General features: G+C 54.8%; 1 protein-coding gene across 7 annotated transcripts in view; it reads right to left on the bottom strand.

Moving 5' to 3' along the window:
- Positions 1–22,039, bottom strand: part of ZMIZ1 (zinc finger MIZ-type containing 1) — a 242,727-nt gene that overhangs the window by 116,512 nt on the left and 104,176 nt on the right. The window lies entirely within an intron of this gene.

Raw genomic sequence — 22,039 nt, 5'->3', positions numbered from 1 at the left:
AGGTCGCCCTTTGCCACAGGAGCGCTGCACGGCTGGGCTGCTGCATCCGCCTCCGGGCGCCTGGACTCCTTTAAGCCTTTACAAGTCGCTACAAATCCTCCGTGGCTGCAGCTCTAGAGTCGGCGAGGTGGGCTCCTGCCCAACAGATCACTGTCGGCCTGGCCCCGGGTGCACCCGTGGCCTCAGCCCTTCCTACTGCCTCTGAATGGGGGGTGGGACCAAGCAGGTCCGAGCAGCCAGGAGCCATGCAAAGCTAATCAGCATGGGGGATCAGGACCCTGCTCTGCTGAGTGAATAGGGCAGAGAGCTGGACCTCTGTTTCGCTGTCTGCAAAGCACAGGATCGGGCTGGCCAGCCTTTGGCAGACTGTCAAATACCAGCCTCTTTAGGATTCCCTGTGAGGAGCTCCGGCTGTTCTGAGAACTCCATCCCCGTAAGAGGAGAATGCCTGCTTTTGAAGCTGCAAAGCCTGTCCCAAGGCAGGTCCATGGGGAAGCTGCCGGCCCGGCAGCCCTGGGAGCTGTTCTTCCAGGGCAGCCCAAAGCCACAACACTGCCCCTTTCACAGCTCTGTGCTTCTTCTTGCACCTTACGCTTGGTTGAGCTTAGTTGGGCAAATGGAAGTTTTTGGATGGTGACACGGGGTCAGCTCGGCTTCCCAACTCCTGTGGGATGTCTTTCAGAACCAAGCTTCCATTTACACTTCTCACCACCCAGCAGAGCGAGGGTGTCTACCATTGGCAGCGCCTGGTGCAGAAGATGAGTTCAAGAAAAGTTAGTGGCTATTACACATAGAGGGCTGCTCGGAGGATAGAACGTTGAGAGCTGAAAAGGCCTGGGAACACCCACCTCATGCCCTTATGGGGCAGGGTGGGAGGTGGAGGTGGGGAGGGGAAGAGGACACGGAGGGCGCAATGAGCCAAGCTGGGCTGCAGCCCCTCTGACAGGTCCAGGTAGAGCCCTGGACATCTCTGGGCTGCCAAGTCAGCAAGGAGAGAAGCATCTCAACTGCCTCAATGGCTTGGGGAGGCAAACAGCCCTCAGCGGGCTCCTTGCTGGACATGGGGATGAGGTGCTCCTAGCTGCCCTGTAGAAATGTGGAGCTCCATAGGCAGCTAGCTCCCAAGGGTGGCAGCTAACTGAACAGCCGGCTGTCCCAACACAAGTATTTTATTTCCCACCTTTGAGGCCTCACTAGTTCAGTCCACATTATGCACACGCACCCAGAGAGAGGCGTCTGCACAGCACACACGTGTGCATAGGCACATACACATGTGCCCCTTTGCACACTTCACAGCAGGTACGTGCACATGCTGGATGCCGACACAGATGCACTTGAGCACACACATCTCATGACAGCTTGCACAGGCAAGTGGGGGTCCCTGGGGAGCTGTGTGAGCAGTGGTGTGCAGAAATGATTCAATCACCATGCACATCTGCAGCTCAGGTCTCCTGGGGTAAGCAGTGTCAGTGGCAGGAGTGGGCACTGGGCTTGCGACACCAGAGCTATCCAGCTCTGCCTACAGCCCGAGAGCAGAGGCTGTGTTCCAAGACACAGCCAGGAGGGAGAGCCTAGGGGACCAGAGGACATCCCAGATAGTCCCTTCATCAGCCTTAGACTCCCAGAGGGACAAACATCATGAGCCCTGGGCTCAGCAATGACCTGCCAACCTGCACATGCCAGCATCAGTTGGGATCCTGCTCGGCCTGGTCCCAGCCAGGCCTCACCACTCTCAGTCACATCCTTTGTCCCCAGTGTGGGGCTGTTCCCTGCCTCCCAGACTGTGCCCTCAAGATCGCACCTCCATGTCTTTGCCTCTGACTGCAATGCCTGGACACCTCCCACCCATCAGGGTCTGGCTCAACTGTCACTCTTTCTTGCTCTTTCTTGGTTTCCACCCCTATGCCCCCAATGTCCCTGTCACACACCCCCATCTTAGTGGCACTAGATGAGGGCTGAGTCTTTGCATCTGTCTCTCCATCAGCTGGAAGGTCTTCCAGTTACAGATCCCTTAGTCTAGCCCAGGACTCGGTACTCAGCAGGTACTCATTAGATGAGTGAACAGGCAGGTGGACGCATGGCAACTGCTGGATGTACATGAGACCCAGGAGGGTGAGAGCTGAAAAACCCATCACCCAGCCCTAATCAGAAAATCCTAGGACTCAGAGACACTGGTCACCCCATTGAGGGTTCCCAAAGAGAGATACATGTGCTGCTGGTGGGACAAGGATGACTTTAGAAGATCCATAGACAAACCTTTTACATTCTCATAGTGAAGTTTTTGGACTGATGAGTTCATGAATATTATTATTTAGGATGTGGTTAAATTAAGTAGCAATAGCAGACCTAAGTGAATTAAAGAATCGTTTTAAACATAGTATGAATGGGATGAAAGTGACCAAGGTTAGGCAAGCACTGATGTAGACTGATGCCTTCCTCACCTTAAAGGTAATGAGTCAAAGCTCAGAGAGGTGTGGGAGCTGCCTGTGGTCACGTCGCAGGTGGCTCGTGCATTCCCAACCCTTGGTAGCCTGCACCAGGCATACAGGCTGGATGCAGAGGAAGAGGGTGGTGGTGAAGCAAGGACAGTAGGAGACTGACTTTGTGCCCTACCTCAGGGAAGTCAGAAATAAGGGCAGAGAGACAGAAGACGAGATGGGGAGAGGGAAGGAAGAGGCAGCTCCAGGCAGCTGCACAGGGCCAGCTGCTTCCAGCTCTTAGCAGGACAACTGGAGCAGGCCCTCAGGCCAGCTTGAGTCACTGCATAGGGCGGGGCCCCTGGGTAGGCGGTGGTCCTGAGAGCTAGACCTCCTGGCTGGGAGGTTGTGGGAGGCTATTTCACCTTCCTGAGCCTGCATCCTCATCTGTCAAACAGGAAAGTGCATCTCCTCCCTGCCCCACTGTATTGAGGAGCTAAGCAAATGAATACTTAGGGGACAGTGTTTCAAAAAGTGAAATTCTGCATTCAGGCCACAACTCTTTAGAATTCAGTCCCTCCTTCCTCAACCAGGGCAGTGCTCCTGTGCCAAGACTTGACACGGCTCCACACTGCCTGGCCAGAGTTCAGATGCTTTGGCTTGGCACTCAAAGCTTCCGGAAGGGTGGACGCACTTCTCTCCATGATCCAATCTCCCAACACCCATCCTTGTTCACGGGAACACCCATTGTCAATGCTGGCTAATGGGATAACATAACGTAATCTTGGCATTTCAGAGCAGGGGCTTCATGAGGGTCAGCCTCACACAGCTATGCCCAACAACCTGCCCTGGGACACAGAAGTTAATCCAGGAGTGACGGTTTCCTGGGGAAACACTCAGCAATGTGGCCCTGACAAAGGGGCCAGCCCACTGACCTGACCCACACAGGGCTTGGATCCCAGCTGCATTTGGTGTGCCTTGTCTTTCGGCGCACATGACACTTTAGAGGGCCTAGGCCATGCCCTTCAGGCCAAACCCTCCTGCCATCCTCTGGCCATACTCCAAATCCCTGACCTCACAGTGAACTTTCTCTGACAGCTTCTCTTCCCAAGAGGCAAAGGAAGGTTAGATTCAGCTCTGGAGAAGGCCCCTTGGGCTTTCTCTCATTCCCAAGGAGGTCCCGCCCCTACACTTTGTTTCCTCAGAGTGGAAAGAGGTACTGAACAACTATCAAACCTATATGTGCTAAACACTAGGTTCTCTATGTCACATCAGTTAAGCCTCAAAAACTACCATGCTGTTCCAGTTATTATTACAGTACTACAGATGAAGAAACGGAGGCTACTACAGATGAAGAAACTGAGCCTCGGAGAGGTCCAATGACTTGCTCAGGGTCACACTACTGACAAGTGCCAGGATTTGAACCCAGGTCTGATTACAAAGCCCACGTTTTTCTGTATCATGTTTTCCATGGGAACGTGGCAGACCTCCCTCAACTAGACACTGCCTTCCCCAGCCCCAACTTCCCTGAGTGAGAGGAAGGTGACTAGCACTGCTGTGGAGTGCTGAGGATGGTGAAGATAGGGAGTCACAGGCCCGTCCAGTGCTGGGCCCAGGCCACACGCCTCTCCCAGGATAGCAGTGCTCATGCAGTAGCCCTGTCCTGGCTCTGCCTCAAGGCTCTTGTCTGTGACTCCAAAGGCTCAGATGCCATGAAGTGGGGAAGAGAGAGGTGGGAACAGTTACCCGAGGGCCCTTGGAGGATATAGGGAAGGATGTGACTAGACAGAGGCACGATCCCCCCGACCACCAGCTGGTGCCCTCTAGAAGGCTGTAAATACCTAACAGATGTTCCTACACCCTGGCTTCAGGGATGAGGAGGTATTCTCCATTGTCCCCTCCCTACCCCCAGCTCCCCAAGGCTCCAAATCCCACCTGGTATTCTGCAGGAGCTCCAAATAGGGGCAGGATCAATGGCATCCCCCAGGAAGAGTCAGACAGAACTAGATCAGCCCTTAAGGACCAGCTGGCATAGGGATGGTAGTGCTCTGGTATGCAGGAGGTGGAGGTGGCATCCATACCACCCTCCACCTCCTGTACCCATAGCAGGCATGACTAATCAATCACTGCACTCTTCCCAGTGAGTCCAAGCATGCCCAGTCAATCCTCCACACACACTTCTGCAGAGCCACTGTTAACCACTTGGTACCAACACATGAGATGAAGTCTTCTAGGTAGTCTATTTTTGAAAAGGCGGTGAACAGAGGCCAGAAAGGAGAGGGCTTAGCTTGAAGTCACCAAGAAGATCCATATGCAAACTTCCCGTTTCCTGACTTTGTGCTCTTTCCCCCAAACTGAGAGTCACAGCCAGGTTCTTTTCAAGCTAATAGCCTCTATGGATGGAAGGGCCAATTTCAAGCAACCTTATATCACAGTCTCACAGTAGCCTGCAAACAAGTATTATTCCAGTTTGCAGATGAGAAAGTAGAGGCTCACAGTGGGTAGGTGATTTCTACCTAGCCACACAGGGAGGTGTGGGTGACCCAGGGCACTGGCTGCTCCTCCTGAGCCCATGCGTGTACTCCTTTAGTTAGCTGCTCTTCACTGTTAGTATATATATATTTTTTAATTTCTAAAATACCAAAAAATTGGGGAAACAGAGGAATCAGAAGGCAGACATGTATTTGAGCTAAAAGTGGTAGATGGAAAAACAATGAAAAGTCTTCATGGCTTAGATCTGGGATCTGCGCAGGCCTATCCTAATATTTACAGATGAGGAAACGGAGGCCTGGGGCAGGGTGGGTAGAGCAGAGCCTTGAAGGCCCCACTGTGGATCAGAGGCAGGGCCAGGGCCCACACCCAGGCCTCAGGAGCCCCAACTGCCCCAACCACATCCAGTCCACCCCCTGCTGATGCCTGCCCAGGCCAGGCCTGTGGTCAGCCCACAGACTGCTCAAACAGGCCTGCCCTGGGGAGCTCCAAGCCGCCTTGGGGGTGGGGGTAGGGTAGGACAGGGTGCCCATTGCCAAGTGTGATGGGAACAGGGGCTTGGCTCTTACTGAGAAGCAGCTATGGTTCTCCCTGCAGAGGCCCTGGGCAGCCCCTACAGCTCCCTGTGGAGATTTCCAGCATCCCTAGATCCGGGGGGTGGGAGCTGGGCTGAGGCTGGCACGGTGATCCATCAAGCTCTCTTCTCCAGAAACCCCATGGCACGGGAGGGGTGTGCGTCAGCTGGGTCTAGCCCCATCTTCATCTAGGGGAGTCTCTGGGTGTGAGGCCACTCTGAGCCACCTCGGCCCAAGAGTAGAGGGCCCTCATTCCTGAAACCCTCCAAGCACAGGCTGGACACCCCACAGGCAATCCGAAAACACGCTTCCTGGCTGCCTGCTGAAAGCCAAGAGACAAAAATCATGCTAGATGTTCCGGGGCTGCCTGGACAGTCTAATGTGCACAGCACTCTAGAGTTTACAAAGCACTTTGGTGTCATAACCTCATGAATTGGCCCATGTCTCACCCCATCTTAGATGGGCAGTATAGCTTAGTGGTTAAGGGCACCAGGCTGCCTGGGTTTACATCCTGGCTCTGACACTTGCTGGCTTCTGTGCCCTGGGGTACAATGCTAGCCTCAGTATGCCTCAGGTCCCTCATCTATAAATAATAACAACAGTAACCATAATTGTACAACTTCATAGGCTGCTGTGCTGATTCACTAGGTTAGTGACTAGGAAACTTAGCCTAGCCCTGAGCAGGTGAACATTCACTCTCTAGAGTGCCCTGGTGGATCTTATTGGCTCCATCAGAGGCAGGAGGAAGCTGGAGCCAGAGGCTGGGATGCTTGCATGAGAGAGTTAAACACCACCACTCCACAGGCCCTCTGGGAACCACACCATGAGCTCAACAGGGCGCCTTGGAAGTCACGGGTGGATGCGGCTGAGAGGGAGGCAGGGGTCCCATGCCATTGGCCAGAATGCCAGGTTGAGGAGATGGAGGGACTCTCTTCTAGTGGCAAAGGACAGTCACAAATGTTCCAGAGGGAAGGATGGATTAGGGTAGGAGCTTTAGGACAAGTGAGCTCCTCCAGCAGTGGCCTAGATGCCCAGGTGAAGTCTGCCTGGGTGGGCACTATCTCTAATAGAGACAGGCGACCAGAGAGAAGCCACGCTATGCTCTGGTGGCCAGGACACCCCAGATGGCTCTGCCCACATCTGTTTCTTGGAAACCAGGTCCCAGGAGGTGCTCTTGAGTGAAGGATTCCCAGTTAGATGACTTGGGGAAAGCTGCATCTTCTGTCCTCCTCTGGGAGATCACGAAAGCACGGGAAGAGCCTTACGAAATCTGGCTTTTCCCAGCGTTACTGGATCGCAAAAATGCTTTTTTCACTAAACACATTTTAAAATCCCACAGAACTAGTTTTCCCCAGGACTTGCTTTGAGAAATGCCGACCTAAAGGGAGTGGCCCAAGGGTGGAGAGGCTGGAGGAGAGGCAGAGAAGAGGCAAGGAGAGCCAGCTGGCTGGGTTAAAGACTAGGGGAGGGGACATCCAGGGGGTGGGGGACGGGAGGAAGATTGCTAGCTCCAAGATGGGCTCTGGCCACAAAGGTGTGACCAGAAACAAAGGTGTCTGTGGGAAGAGAAGCCACAGAAAGATCTGAATCCTGGATTCTGAATCCAGTATCATGTCCAGCTTCATGAAAGCCATGGCCACCTTGGATATACCCAACCAGCCAGGTGCCTGCCTGAAGGCCCCCTGCAAGACTCCCTCCCCCAGCAAGACTGGCTCAGGGTGGGGAAGAGCGGCCCAGAACACTTCCTGGAAGGGCAAAGGCCAGAGTAGGAAGGTCACATGAGCTGCCTAAGGCAGAGATGACCCTCCCCTGTCCCACCCAAGCAATGACTGCAGCCAGAGGCACAGGAGCCAGGGTGTGTACAGGCCCAGGTGGCCCAGGCAGCAGGCCCTAGAGGTGGGTGGCCTCTCTCTACCTGAGGCCCTAGAGGTGGGTGGCCCTCCTGCAGTCACTCTTACATCTCCATTCGTAATTCTGAATAGTAAGGAGAACAATAGGTGTGTCCTTCATTATGTACTATGTCAGACAGCATATTTGGTATTTTATGTGAATTATCTTTATAACAATATAGCCAAAGGCAGAATGAATGAGTGGCACCATCTACAGATGGGAAAACTAAGGCTGAAAATAACTAAGGAACTTGCCCAAGATCAGAAGATGGCAAAGCTAAGATCCAAACCCAGATCTATCAGACTTCAAAGCCCAGTAGCTACCCACAAAACCAAGCTATCTCCACACTACTCTGGGGCTGGGGGCCAGGGAAGATGAGTGGCAGACAGGATGGCTCCCGGCTGCCCGGTGGGAGGCCCCTGGGTTCATTCATTCTCCGGGCACTGCTCTGGATCAGCTCTGCACCGCCTGTGCTCAGCCTGGGAGGGGCACAGGACACAAGGTGTCCCCTCAGAAGGATCCTGGTCTGGGGATCCCAAGCATGCCGGCACGTGTACTGCACTGTGGACACATAGCTGACCTCTCTGTGCCGATTTCCTCAGCTCCAGAAGGAAGGGGTTGATAAAGATGTCACTCATTTCTCCCTGCACCACAAATCTCTAAGGATGGCTGGGGTGCTGAGCTTTCCAGGAGCCCACTCGCTGCACCAGGCCCCTTCGCATCTATCATCCCATCGAATTCTCACTCCAACCCAGCAAAGTGGGCACCACAGTTCAGACTACACAGAAGAGGAAACTGAGGCCCAGAGAGGTTACACAATTCGCCCAAGGTCACACAGCTGGGCAGTGAGATTGCTGGGACTGGAACTTGGGTTTAGCTCATTTCAAAGGTTCCAGCCTAATCACGCAGCTATACTGGCAGTGTCCACCGGGCTAGAGCCAGGCATGGGAGAGGGAATTTCTGCTCGGCCCAGGCCATACTGTGGTGTGACTGCAGCGCTCAGACCCTGGACTCCCTGGCCTTGATGAAGTGGGGATGGGGTGAGATGATTCCTAAGGCATCTTCTAGCTTTAACACTCTTGCAGGAGGCTGGGGAAGAAAGGATTAAACAAAAAGGGTAAGATGACATCTCTGATTTCCAGAAGCCTAAAATCCAGGTGAGGGCAGATAAGCAGTACCAACCTACCTGCTGGGAGTGCCTACCAGAGGGCTAGACTGCAAAGGCCAGGCTAGGGATCACCCCACAGGCTTCCTGGAGGAGGAGAGATAGAGCCAGGCACCAAGGGCCAAGGGGGCATGGCCTCCAGCAGGGGCAGTGTGGCTGGGCAGATGGTTAGAGAGTGGGCAGGGAAAGCCTGTCTTATTTTGGAAATAAAACCACAGGCTCAGTGCCCCTTTGACCAGTCAGCCTGGCGGGTGGCATGGGGGTCCTTCTTAAGGGAGAAGGTATTGAAATGAAGCAGGACTCTCACCATTCATCTGCTTTTTAATTAACTCACCCTGCTGCCTTAAGTGATTCCCTGCTCATACTCATTCTTTTGAAAATTCCAAAGTGCTATTTCTGACCTGTGATTTACTATTGCTGTACGTCTCTATAAGCAGTGTTTTAGCTTAAGTGGCAGTTGCATATTAATTACAAAGTTAATTATGTGCTGTGTAATCATGCTGTAATTCATTAGTTTACTCTATACTCTGAGAGCCTCATGCTAATAGCAAGATCTGACAGGGTTTCGGGAATCAACAAGAAAGACCCACTGGAAATCCCAAATGGGGCTAAAAAAACACTGGAGACCCCACCAAGACCCTTCCTGCCCAGGGCTTCTAGCAGGCACACAGCCTGGGACACGCCAGTCTGCGGGGCCAGTGAAAACCCAGGTGGGTCATGTTTTTCCCCCATGCAAGTGCAGGGACAGGAAGAGAATTTGTTTAAAATTACTTACGGAACAGAGAGTCACTTCAAGGTGAAAAATTAACTGCTCAGATCACCCAAAGTGGCCCCGTGAGCACAGATCATGGGCAGACCAGGGAAGGGCTTGGATAGGGAAGGGCCAGGCAGTTGTTCAGATGGGAAGACCCAGGCCCAATGGGTGTGGGTGGTGGGTGTGTGTCTGGTACTTGGACCCAAGTCTCTTTACATCCTTTCCCTCCTCTACAGTGTCCTCAAAACATCCAGGGACCTGAAAGTGAACACTGGCCACATTTCTCTCTCCCTTCTTTCCTGTTTGGTTTTGTCTCCTAACAGTAACTCTCCGGGTGATCGGGCCTGGCTGGGACTGCTGGCTACTCCTTAGACAGCCTTGAAGCCTCCTGACACAGGTGAAAGCTTCCAGCCTCCCTGCACAGGGAGCAGACGATGGACAGGAATGGACACAGACACTCCAGACGCTGCCCAAACCTTGACTGCTCTGGGGTTATTCCAGGGGATTCTTTTCTAAAACCAAGGTCCAGTGTTGTCAGCCACTGAAGATTCACCCACAATCCTCCAATGGCATTTAAAAGTCAAAGTGAGTAAAGACAGGCCTGCTCCAAAAAGCCTCCCTTCACCCTCAGCTCTGCAAATCTGTGGATCAAATTTCAAGCCGTTGTTGAGGGAGGAGAAGATACAAAGGCTGTGACCTACCCCGGACATAGCAATCTGGTGGCTGAGACCCTCTCCTTTCCAAATATAAACCTGCTTGTTTTATTTCTGCTGACAGCTGAACGAGGGAAAAAAAAAAAGATGTAGAAGTCCTTTCCCTTCTGGCTCCAGTCAACAATTGGAGAGAAGGACTTGGAGCCCCAGCTGGCATGGGAGGAGGATAAATAAGAAAAAACAAAACATGTCCTTGTGCTACAGTGGAATGTTTTAAAAAGAGGTGAAAAGCACAAGGTCAGGGGCAGATTGCATTTTCTATCATTTCAGCAGGCTCAGGGAGAAGGCAGGATGCTGCCGACTCAACAATTTTGGGGCAAATCCGTTTTGGAGGGAACTCATTTTGGGGGGAGGGGGGCATCTTAACAGCTAAAGTGCTGTGGTTTCCTTTCCTGGGAACACACCGGTTTCCCTGGCAACAGAGAAGTCCAGCCTCCAAAGTTCTGATGGGAGACCAAGGCTTGGCCTGGGATGCTCCCGACAATTATCTACAGCCAAGGATTCACGGTCCTGCTCACCTGGGCAGTGAGGTGGGTAGGAGAGGTGCAAAAACACTGGCTCTGCAAAAATATGGGCACTGGTCCCCGTCTCTCCTGCCTGCACTTGTGCAAGCAGCTACTCATCCCCAGATTCATCACTTTTCAGGGCTTTATGGCTGAGCAGGTAAAAATCCAGGAACAGCTTGGAAGCAAGCCTTCATCTGACAGCAGCTGAGGACCCTGAGGAAGCAGTAAAGGCTCGGGGGCAGGCAGCAACGGACCAGCAAGGGCTGGGCTTCGTGCAGAGCACACTTTGGCCCTTGTGCGGCTGGCACAGGGGAACTGGATCAGAAGAGCAGGCTGGGATTTCTAAAGTCATCTCGCCCTCCATCCACACTCGCTCACACGGCTCCATTGGCATCTCCTAGACATAGAGCCCATCTTCCCAGAGAGAAAGATTGAAAGGTCTGGCCTGGAAAGACACAGTCCATGGATCAGGTGTGGGAAGGAAGAGAGAGGCGAGTGAGAATCAGAGGGAGGAGAGGAGGCAGAGAGGGGGCTGGCGACTACATTTGCAGCGCACTTATCGGGGGGGCCTCTGGGAGCTGTGCTAAGTGCTCCACACACATTACCTCAATTAATTCGTTCTCCAGCTGCCAGGTGGGGCAGGCACAATTATCCCTCGATAGAGGGAATTGAGGGGTTAAGTGACCTGCCCAAGGCCACCCAGTAAGTGCATGGCAGAGCCGTGAGTCACACCTGCCAGTCTCCAAGGCCTGTTCTCATGCTCACAGCTCACAATGCTATGTGTGCACATCGGTAGAGGGATAGAAGGGGAGACAGGGGCAGGGAGAGCCACTCTGGCCAGTGCTTTCTGTTCCTGATGGTGGAAGGAAGACAGCGGTTCCTGGAATCCCCCCCTCTGCTCCCCTCCCCAGAACCTCCTCTTTTCTTCTAAACATTCGGCACACTGTCCACCCACAGGAAGACAGGCCATGGAGCGTAGCCACCTGGAGGCCCTGAACGAGAGGCCCTGTCCAGTATCCCACCTCAAGGAAGAGGCAACACTGGCCGACGTTTCCTGAGGGTCTGATATTGTACACTTCATCTCCTTTAAACGACCCTATGAAGTAGACAGGAATAGTCCCTTTTATTGAGAAGGCACTGGAGGCTAATAGTGTCATGAGTATGTCCAAGTTCACAGAGCTAGTAAGGGGCAGAGCTGGGATTCCGGCCCTGGTCTGACCCCAAAACCCAACCCTCAACTGATGATGATGATGACGATGATGATGATAATGATGATAGGATGACAGCCGTGCCTTCCTGAACTCTTACTATGTCCTCTGCCCTGCTTGAAGCACTCTGCACATACTGATTTGTTTTATTCTTTCAACCATCCTATGTAGTACACGCTATAATTAGCTCCATTGCACAGATGGGAAAACTGAGACACAGCTTTGAAGGCAACACAGCCAAGGGCCTTGCTAGTAAGTCACAGTGCCAAGGTTTGAACCCAACCAGGCAGAATTCAGAGCTCACACTCGTAACCCATATAACACACTCTTTCTCCATCCACGGAGATACCCTGTCTCCCAGCCTTGCATCCTTCATTCTGGATGGTTCTGGGATCCTGTTAGGGCAGGCAGCAGTTTGGGGGTGCCCAGGTTTTTCCCTTCATAGAGCTCATCAACCTAGAGAACTGGGGACTATCAAGCAGGACCTGGACTGTGTCTCTGCGCACGTGTGTGTGTGTGTGTGTGTGTGTACGCACGAGCCTCAGGCCTGTGCTGCATCCTGGGTGTGCATGCAGCTGATTTATAACCCTCCAAGAAAACAGAATTGCAAATCTCACCCACAAATCTTCCTTATCGAGGTACTTGCCACAGGCAGACACATCATGAATTCCCAAAAACAGGCAGGCCTCCCCCAGCCTCGGCTCCCTCGTGCTCCCTGCTCCATGGGGCCTGAAAGGGGCCAAGGGTTGGCTCTGACGGGTCCCTCTGGCTGCCAGCAGTCTGGCCAGTTCATCCCTGGGAGTGGGTGCCAACCTAGGTGGACCTGGTACTGCTTATCAGAAGTGCTGGCTCCGTAGTGACCCAGCCCAGGGAGAGCCTCATCAGGTAGTTTCGGGACCCTCCTGGCTGACCCACCCTACTAACTGCCCTACTCCAGCCCTCACTGCTCAGATGGTGAGGGGCAGGGCCTTGAAACACCTACAGAACTGAGGAGGAGGAAAAGAGTGCACATCTAATGAACACGGACCATGCACATACCACAGACGGCACTAAGTGTTGGAGATTTATTTCATTTAATCGCCATGGAGACCCTGGAGACAAAGCCCAGAGAAGTCAAGTGACTGGGCTCGGCCTCAGAAGGTGGGCATTCTGATTCTAGAGGCTGTGCTCGGAACCACTCTACTGTGTTCTCTCCAACCCTGGGCCTCTTCAAATCCTCAAGCGTCTTAGGGCTCTCAGGCTCTGTCCCTGGCACACATACCCTTACCCACTTTCCCCCAGAGGGGTTTGGGTCCACTAGGGTCACCTTGCTGGTATTTAATCCCATCCCAGTGTTCATAGGTGTGGACCCCTGGGAGACATTCCTGGCTCTTGCACACCCAGAACCAATGCTGCTGCACTCTGAGTCCAGCTCACACTGTCCCCACAAACCCAGCCCATACCTCACCCACAGAGCTCTCTCCAGAAGCAGGCTCTCTCGGGGGTCTGCAATCACCCGGTCGATACTCCTAGCCTCCACCTTATCCTGGATGTGCGCAAGAAGGAGGCGGGCGCACCAGGCAGCAGCTGGAGGCAGCCCAGGCTTGGCTCTCCTCTCAACTGCTGTGTGACCTAGGCCAGTCCCCTACCTTTTTTGAGTTTTGTCTTTTTCATCTGAAAAATGAGCTTGGGCGGATTAAATTGCCTGAGTAGGAGATAGCCCTTGCTCCTCAGGAGAGGTGCGTCCATGCATGCACACACACATGCACACACGCACACACGCATACACACACACAGTTCTGGTCATGTCAGGTGACTCAATTCCCCATCCCAGCCCAAACAGAACCAGGCACCAGCCCATCCTTCCTGTGAGGTGTTTCTCGTCTCTCTCCAGCTTAGCACTGGGTGAGTCCTGGCTCCTCCTCCTCCTCCAGTTCAGACTCCCGCAGCCCCAAACCTGTAATCCCCAGCAGGGAAAATGACAGCCTTGTCCAGCAGCCGCCCTCAGCTGGCGGTGGGGAGCCGGGCGGCGGCTGTGGTGGTGGTGGCTGGGAGGCGGGCCGGGACACGCAGCCGCCAAGTCAGGGGAGGTCAATGGCAGGGACAAATGCCATGGGGACTGTGGGCTGTGGGTAGAGGAAGGATGAGAGAGCAGAGCAGGGAGGGATGGGCTCAAGGCCCTACGGCTGGCCTGAGGCAGGACGAGGCCCAGAGAGGGTCACAAAGGGGTGTGACCCGGACAGCCAGGTCCTAGAGGGCAGCAAGGTGAGCACTGCCCACAATTTGGAGTTTGGGAAGCTACAAGCACACTGATGCCTGGGCTTCACCCAGCTCCCTGGGAGGGCCTAGGAACCTGCATTTGAGAATGTGCCTCTGGGATATGGTTGCAGCTGCTGGGCAGGTGGCTGCTTAAGCCCCTGGGTTGCCTCTGCCCCAAGGAGAAGGTGCTGGGGTCGCTCCTGCCTGTGCTGTCTCCCCCTCAGAATCCACCGCCACTTGGCGGGAGGACAAGGCTACAAACAGCACCAATGACACCACAACTGCGTCTGCCCAGCTGCTTACCTCCAGTATCCTCAGAAGCAGGCAGCCCGTTTGTAGGCAGGGCCACAGGACTGTCCCCATTTACTAAGGCTTGGAGAAGAGAATGGTGACCTGACTCAGCCCTTGAGTCTCCTCCCAGGCCCCTTCCCACTGGGAAGGGCCATCGGGAGGCTGAAACCCGGGTGCTCCCTGCTCCTGCCCGAGCCTGCTCTAGCAGGGAGACTCTGGACGCAGGGCCACACTGACTCTCGGTCCGTCTCAGTGGGAACCCATGGCTCTGCCTCCTGGGAAAGGAACATCCCACACACGGCCATGCTGTCCTGACTCCCTCGTGACCTTGGATGAGTCACTTCCCTTCACTCGGCCTCTGTTTCCCCATCAGAAAAAAGCAGTGGGAGGAGGCTGGATTTGGGGAGGCACAGGTCACGGTGGGAGGGCATTCTAGCTGGAGCAGAAGCTGGGGGTGGGAAAGCAGTTGGAAACCTGTGCAGGTATGCTGGCCCCGAACACTGGGCTTGAGCTGGGGCTGGAGTCAAAGTTGCAAGTGGAGTTAGGGTCAGCACTGGGCTTCTCTGACTGGCCCTATCTGAAAGGAAAGTCTCTTGTGGGCACTTGATCCCCCTGAGCAGGGGCCCCTGTCGGCTGCCCCATTGTCTGGGTCACACGGAGAGACTGGCTGAGGCTGCCTGCTCAGAGGAAGGCGGCGGTGTTTGCTTGGGACCACTCCAGAGGGGCAGCTCAGGCTCCCACACATCTGGGGAACTCGGAGGAGGAAGGGGTGCAGCCCACTTCCTTTGGGCCAGCCTGTGCAAAGGGGCGGCAGGGCCTCACCTACAGGGGGATGTCTCCCTCAGATGCAAGCCCTGGGGTGACAGCCCATGGGACAGAGGAGGCAGGTGGCACTTAGGTCCTGGAAAAAGGAGAGTTCATTTTGGTATCAGGGAAGCTGACTGGCTGGAGTCAGGGTCATGGGATGGCCCACACTACACTGGGCCAGGACCCTCTGTGGTCACCCTCACAGTCACCATCACTCATAGTGTCCTAGTGGACACTGGGGGACCCAGCCTCTTTAAGGAGGGTGATGCTGGGGGACAGGGCCACTAGGATGGCCCTGGTCACGGGCATGCTTGGGTGTGCACAGCCTGGCACCTGGGGGCGTTTCCTCACTCCATGCCTCTCGAGAGGCCCCCGGAAGGCTGTCCCTGATCAGCAGCAGACAATGCCCCCTCCTGGCTCCCTTCCATCACCTCTTCCCTCGCTCTCTCCACCTGTCTCCTTCATCTTCACGGTGATGTGGAGCACCAGCCTGTCTCCACCCTCAGCACCCTGCACAAAGGGGACAGGTGGACAGGAGACAGAACGAGTGGATGAGGGGCAGGTCAGTAGAAGACGGTGTCTGCCTGCCATGGCCCAGCCTGCCCCGTCGGCCCCAGGATGCTGATCTGACACTGGTCTCTGAGAGAGGGTGGTGGCACGTGTGGCGGTTGTCCCTGCGGCCTGCCTGCCTGGAGTGCCTGCTCACCCACTGTCTGGTCCCTACCTGCCTCGGCCTTGCCAGCCCCTCCCCTGCCCCTTCGAGGGCCTGAGATGGCTGTTGCCATGGCAACCCTGCTCATTCAATCCAGGGATAATGAAGCCAATGTGTTTTTCATTTTCATGATCTGGAGTGCAGAGCAGGGCAGAGAGGGGCTTTCCCCTCTTGGCCCCTCCTTCCCAGGGAAGAAGCAGACTGCAGGGAGACAGTGCGTGGGGCCTGACCAGCAGACTGAAACACACCAGTGGGAAGAGGCTGAGACTTGCAGCCACCCAGCTCTCTCTTAGCTCACCACAGTGGGCATGTGGCTGGGCAGTGCCAGCTAGATGGCAGGTCTCTTTGCCAACACTCAGTCTGGAAGAGGTGTGGTGCCCCAGAGACTGAGTGGGGGTGCAGAGCCAGGCAAAACGGGGTTCTGTTTCTGGCTGTGTGACCTTATACTAGTTACCTCACCTCTCTGGTCTTTAGTAGAACTGAGTTCACCAGGTACTAACTAGGTCCTATCTGAGTGGCTGGCCTTCTGCAGTCCCCAGGGATCCAGAGAGAACCCAGACAGAGCCCCTGTCCTCTAGGAGTCCACAGGTGAGTGGGAGAAGGAGTTCATATCGGCCACCCTTCTCAGCTATAAAACTGAGGCCAGTAACTTTTACCTGTTGCTACCAGTAACAGTAACTCTTGGAGTTACCCTTGGAGGACTGGCACACACAGTAAGTGTTTTATGTGCTAGCAACCCTCTTCTCCATCCTGGGTCCCTGGCCTGAAGCACAGAGATAGCAGATGTTGAAGAAATGTTCAGGTGTGAGTCAGCAATCACAGCTGCCTGACTCCTCTCCTTCCTCCAGGGTCTGGACTGAGATGGGCCCACTCCTCTGGAGGTGGAACCTGGGTCTGAGCAGAGCAGCGCTGAGCTGGGCAGGGGCAGGGCTCCATGCGGCCCTGGCTTGGGAGAGCAGGGCTGTCTGGGAGATCCATGGCCCATGGTTGCCACCACACACCTCCCCCAGCCCCTCTCCAAGGGCAGGAAGCCAAAAGCACTCACGCAGAAAACCCTGGCCTGTCTCCCCCACAATGATTCAGTCACCTTGGAGACCAGTGGCCCTCTCTCTGGCTGGGCTGACAGATTAGAGCAGGAGGGAAGGAAGCATGCGGGGGTGGGGGAGGGGTGGGGCAGGGATGCCGCTGTGGAGAACTCAGAGCAGGGCTTGAAAAGTGAAGACATGAACCCACCAGGAGGAGACAGCCTTAATCTGTCTTCCATAAAGCCATCTCAGGGCCACCAAGGACGTCACCATGAAGGGGCTGAAGATGGCTCCTCCTGGGACCCCCTTCACTCCCGCCCAGCTGGGCTCCAGCCCTGACTGGTGAGGGGTCAGGGAGGAGGGGAGCTGGATGGGCTTGCAGGTTAAAAGGGGTAGGAACATAGGAGGGGCTATGGTGCAGAGAACGGCGCCTCTGGTAGGCGTCACTCACCAACACACAGTAGGCACTCTGTTCACGACCAACTGAGTAAGGGACTGCGTAGCCGCACCTGCAGGTTGTCAGCAAGCAGCGCCTTGGTAGCAGGTTGAAGGGTGGCCATGAGCACGTGAATGGGGCCCATTTGCCCAGTTCACAGATGGGGAGACGGGACAGGCGGGCCAGAGTCACACAGTTAATCAGAGCCACTGGGAGACTTTCTAGCATGAGGGTCCAGGCCAAGCCGCCCTCACCATGAATTACGCTGCAGGGTAGGGGGTATCTCCCCAGGGTCCCCAGCAGCACCCCATCACACCCAGCCCAAGCCAGCAGCAAGCTGACTGTGATGAGGATACTGCCCTGGCCCCTCCTAAGGTCCCTCCATGTGGCCATTAAGGATCATGTCTAATAGAGCATTGAATGGCCCTAAAGCCTCATGACTTAAGTCCAAAAGAGAAGAAAAGAAAATTATAAGGTGACCAGAAAGAAACACACTAGAATGATGACCAGGATGACCCCTGGATGGGAGGATTACGGGGCAGTTTTATTTTTCGTCCTTCACTTTTCTGACTTCCAGACTTCCTGCAGCAAGCATGCATCTATTTTACAATAAGGAAAAAAAGGACATTATTGCAGTTTAAAACAAGTCACTTTCACTAAATGTGTGAGATTCTCCATTTACAGCACAAAGTCAAGCTCATGTTGGGTTAGGCAGTAGCTCTCCTTAGGCACCCAGGGCCACACACAAGAGCCTCCTCAGGGACTGCAGGCCCTGTGAGGACATCCCGGGGCAGGAGGCAGGGTCCGGGTCTGCCTTCTCTTGGTGGTGTGTGTTTGGGCAGGTCCTCTCTGTGCTCTGCTGATCTCCCCCGCCGCCCTTCTCACCTCGCAGGGTGGATACGAGGACTCATGGGTCTGGGCGTGCTTGAACTTAAACCTGTAAGCCTTTGTCAACTGGGGGCGCAGGGCGGCTTCTCCAGTTAGAGGGGTGCTGCCTGGGGCAGAGGGGCAGCTGAGGTGCCTCTAAAGACAGGGCTGAGGGGCCTGGCCTGAACAGCTCCAGGAGGCGAGGCCAGCTTTCATCCCGTTTACAGTGGAAACACAGACTTGAAAAGGCTTCACTTTTCCACTGTTTTTGTGGCGGTGCTGTGGGGAGCAGGGCTTCCTGAGAGCGAGGCCAGCTTTCCAAGGCCACACTGAGTCCAGCCCCAACAGGAAACATCATGTTTTCAATTTACAGGTCCCTGCCAGGCGCTGTGAGCAGGCCCACGCTTCACTGGCCCGGCTGTTTGGGGAGAGCAAGCCCGGGCCCTGCTGCAGCTGGGAACTGAGACAGGCTGGGTGGGGTCCCAGGACCCAGGGGGCCTCTTGTGGGATCCCTGAGGGGCCTCATTCCCAGTGCACGGCACAGTTTATACGGTTTTGTCAGCAGTGGATGCACTGGAGACACACTGCCACAAACTCCAATCCCTGGCCTCCTGGCGTTCACATTGGTGAGCCAGTCCTACCTTCTTACTGGCTAGATGGGGAAACCGAGGCCCACAGAGAAAAGAGACTTCCCAATGCCACCAGATTATTAGTGAAGAAAGACTGACCTCAACTCAGATTGGCAGATTCCCAACGGGGTCCCCTGGCAAAGGGGGACTGTCCCATTCCCCACGGATGACAGTGATGACAGCTCACCTCCACTGCACACCTCTCACAGTCCAGGTCCTGCAACCTCCAAAAGCCTTGCTATCAAGCAGGTCCTGCCAGCCCTCCTATCCCCAGGTGTTTCTGGGAAATTCCCGGTAAACTGAGCAATGCTTGCAGGAGGGGTGTTCATTCAGCCAGTGTGCACCAAATGTTTATGCCAACGGGCTGTGCCTTGGTACCAGGAGGATGGAGGGCTGACTCTCGACCTCCCTGAGCCTCAGAGTTCCAGCAGTATGATCAGGAGGGTGACTGGGTTGGACTGTCAGGAAGACCTCTGAGCTCTAAGATCTATGCCTCTCTACTCCCCTGCCAGACTATCAGCTCCATGACGCAGACACCCGGTCTCTTGCTCAGAGGCATCCCAAATACTCAGAAGAGCGCTGGTCCATCATAGGTGCTAAATAAACATCTGCTAAATGACTAAGTGGTGGTGGCTGGAGGGGGTTTCGCTCACACGGTGGGTTTGGAGAGGCCTGAGAGCTCTCCCCACTAGCCATATATTAATGACATTTTGAGAGAGTTGAAATGGCCCTGGAATGTCATCCTGGCCCGTTGGGCCTCTGGAGCACATGCGGTCTGTGTGGCTGCCCCATCCCCTCCCTCCATTGTGTCCTGCAGCCCCAGCCCAGGATGCACAGTGCCCTCCCTGTGCACCGTTTCTCACTTTCTGGGACTCCCTGAGCTCCAGCACTAGACAAAGGGCACATTTGCAGGGAAAATAATGCCTTGTTTGTTTGTTTTATTCACAAACTCTCCCCTCTACCTTTTCCCATCCAGGACATTCCTGCTCTCAAACAGGAGCCACTCTCCAGGCCGGATGATGGCCAGGCTCATACCAGCTCCCAGGAGTCCTGTGGGCTAAGCCCGGAGGGTCTGCTGCAGCCAGGAATGCTGGGGCTGCCTCCAAGGAGTGGGCTCCACACTCTGGCTGCAGGTTGCCTTCCTGCTGGCTGGCTCATGGGGAGTAGGGAGGAACCTGAGCCAGCCCAAGGAAGGGGAGGGATGGGCGGTGTGAGGGGTGTGGTGGCCAGGGGGAGAGACGCACATATGCAGGTCGGTACACATGTGCCGCGCGCGCACACACCACACACACCACACACAACACACCACTCACACAGAGTAGCACAGACTAGAGAAGTCCTCAGAGACAAGCAAGCACCAAAGGTGGGAGCCACAGACCAGCCCAGAGATAGAGAGGAGGCCTCCTGCGGGAAGGGTGTGCTCTGGGGTTGTACAACCCAGCTGACTGGGGCAGGACAAACCCAAGTGAGAGACATGATGACAGACAGACAAAAACGGGTGAGCAAGGAGCACTGGGAAGTGCAGGGATGGTCACGAGAGGAGGCCCACACACAGGAGGAGGCAGGGCTGGAGCAAGCGGCAGATGGGCAGCTGTGGCTGCTGAGAAGCGTGAGGGCGGCGGGACAGAAACAAGTGGCCAAAGGACACCTTGGGGCAGCTGCCCCACCCTGGGCAGACTGCTCTGGGTTTCTTTTGGGTCATGAATTGGGGTAAGGCTTGCTGCCACCAGCGGTCTCCCTCCCTATCTGGGTGCTATGACATCAATGTCTGAGATGGGCCACTGAGTCCCCACTGGCTCCTGTGAGGACCCCCTTGCACTGTACCTGTGAAGCCTGGTGAGGTGCCCTGGAAGGTACACATTGGCTCTTCTCTTTCCTAGCTGGCTCTAACCTTCAGCCTCAGCTCACGCTCAGAGAGAGGCCTGGGAGGAAGGTCAAAGACACACAATGGAAGGAGGAAAGCCCCCAGGAAGGGCAGGTGTCACCTGGGGATGCTGTGCCCTCTTTTGCAATGGCCTGGGCCTCCTCGGGCAAAGCCCCTTATGTCCTCAGTTTGTTCCATCCAAAGGGGGTGGAACTGTTGGACCCTCGGATCCCCCAGCCTCTGGCATCCAGTTTTACATTTAGCCTGCATCTTGTGTGTGCCACGTGTTTTCTGTGCATTCCTCCCCCAACCTCAGCCGCATTTCTGGATTAACACTTAGAGCTCTTCTACGCCCCACAGCAACTGGGCTTGGATTTTAAAGGCCAGACTTGCAAAAGGACATCTTAGCTACAAAGGGGATTCCCAATATAAGCATCCCTTCCCTGCCAGCACCCAGGGGAGCAGAGCCACTCTCCTGACCGCGTTTGGTCTCTGTCCTCTGACATGCGAGGTTTCTACGAAAGCTCAGTGAGAAATGGCACACAGTCCTTCTACAGATCAAAACCTTCACTGACTTCCCACTGCCCATCAAATGGAGGTGCAATCGACTGGCAGGGCCTCACCAGCTGCCACTTATCCTACTCATCCCTCTGGAGCCAACAACTGGGAGTCCAGGGATTGATGTGCCTTTGTCTTCACTAACTGTCTTCTGTCCAGTTGGTCAAGGCCCTTCCCTCGCCCTCCCAGTGGGAGCTGTGTGTCCCTGGTGTCCCCGATGCTGACCCCACCCTGGCTGAGAGAACTGTCCTGGGTGATGCTGAGAAGGGCTCCAAGTTGCAATCTAATATGGGCAGGCCTTCCCCACAGCTGGCGGGTGCAACCTGTGCTGGCCGCTTCAGCAATCCCAGTGGAATCTGAGGAATGCATCCACAGTGCACCTCACCCTCCAAGCACCCAGCAAGGGGGCCCCAGGATGCAATCTGAGGATGAGCAAGAGCCCTTGGGAGGCCAGGGAACCTGAGGTTTACAGACCAGCTCCATCGGTAACAAATTCTGACATGCCCTCCGAGAAGCTTCCCTGATCTTTCTGGTTGGCAGGGGTCTCAGTCCCTTGGGTGGATGCTCTGTGCCTGGGTCTGAGGGTTCAGGCTTGAAAGGTAGATGGAGCCGGGTTCAAATTCTAATCCAACCTCCCAGTGGCTGTGTGATCACGAGCATATTACTTAGCATCTCTGTTCTTCAGTTTACTCATACTTGAAACAGATTTCTACGAAGATTAAATTAGATAATACATATAAGATAACTGGGGTAAGTGCTAATAAACAGAACTACCATTAAGATTCCCCCAACACAAAACACACACTCTACAGGATAACATACTGATTAACAGCAAAGATTCGGTCTTGAATCCTGGCTGGGTAGTCTTAGGCAGGTCACTTGCTCTCTGTCTGC

The sequence above is a fragment of the Rhinopithecus bieti genome, unplaced genomic scaffold (genome assembly GCF_001698545.2).
Source record: "Rhinopithecus bieti isolate Rb0 unplaced genomic scaffold, ASM169854v2 scaffold_81282, whole genome shotgun sequence".
In the NCBI taxonomy this organism is placed as follows: Eukaryota; Metazoa; Chordata; class Mammalia; order Primates; family Cercopithecidae; genus Rhinopithecus; species Rhinopithecus bieti.
This window is presented reverse-complemented; position numbering and strand designations above follow the sequence as displayed.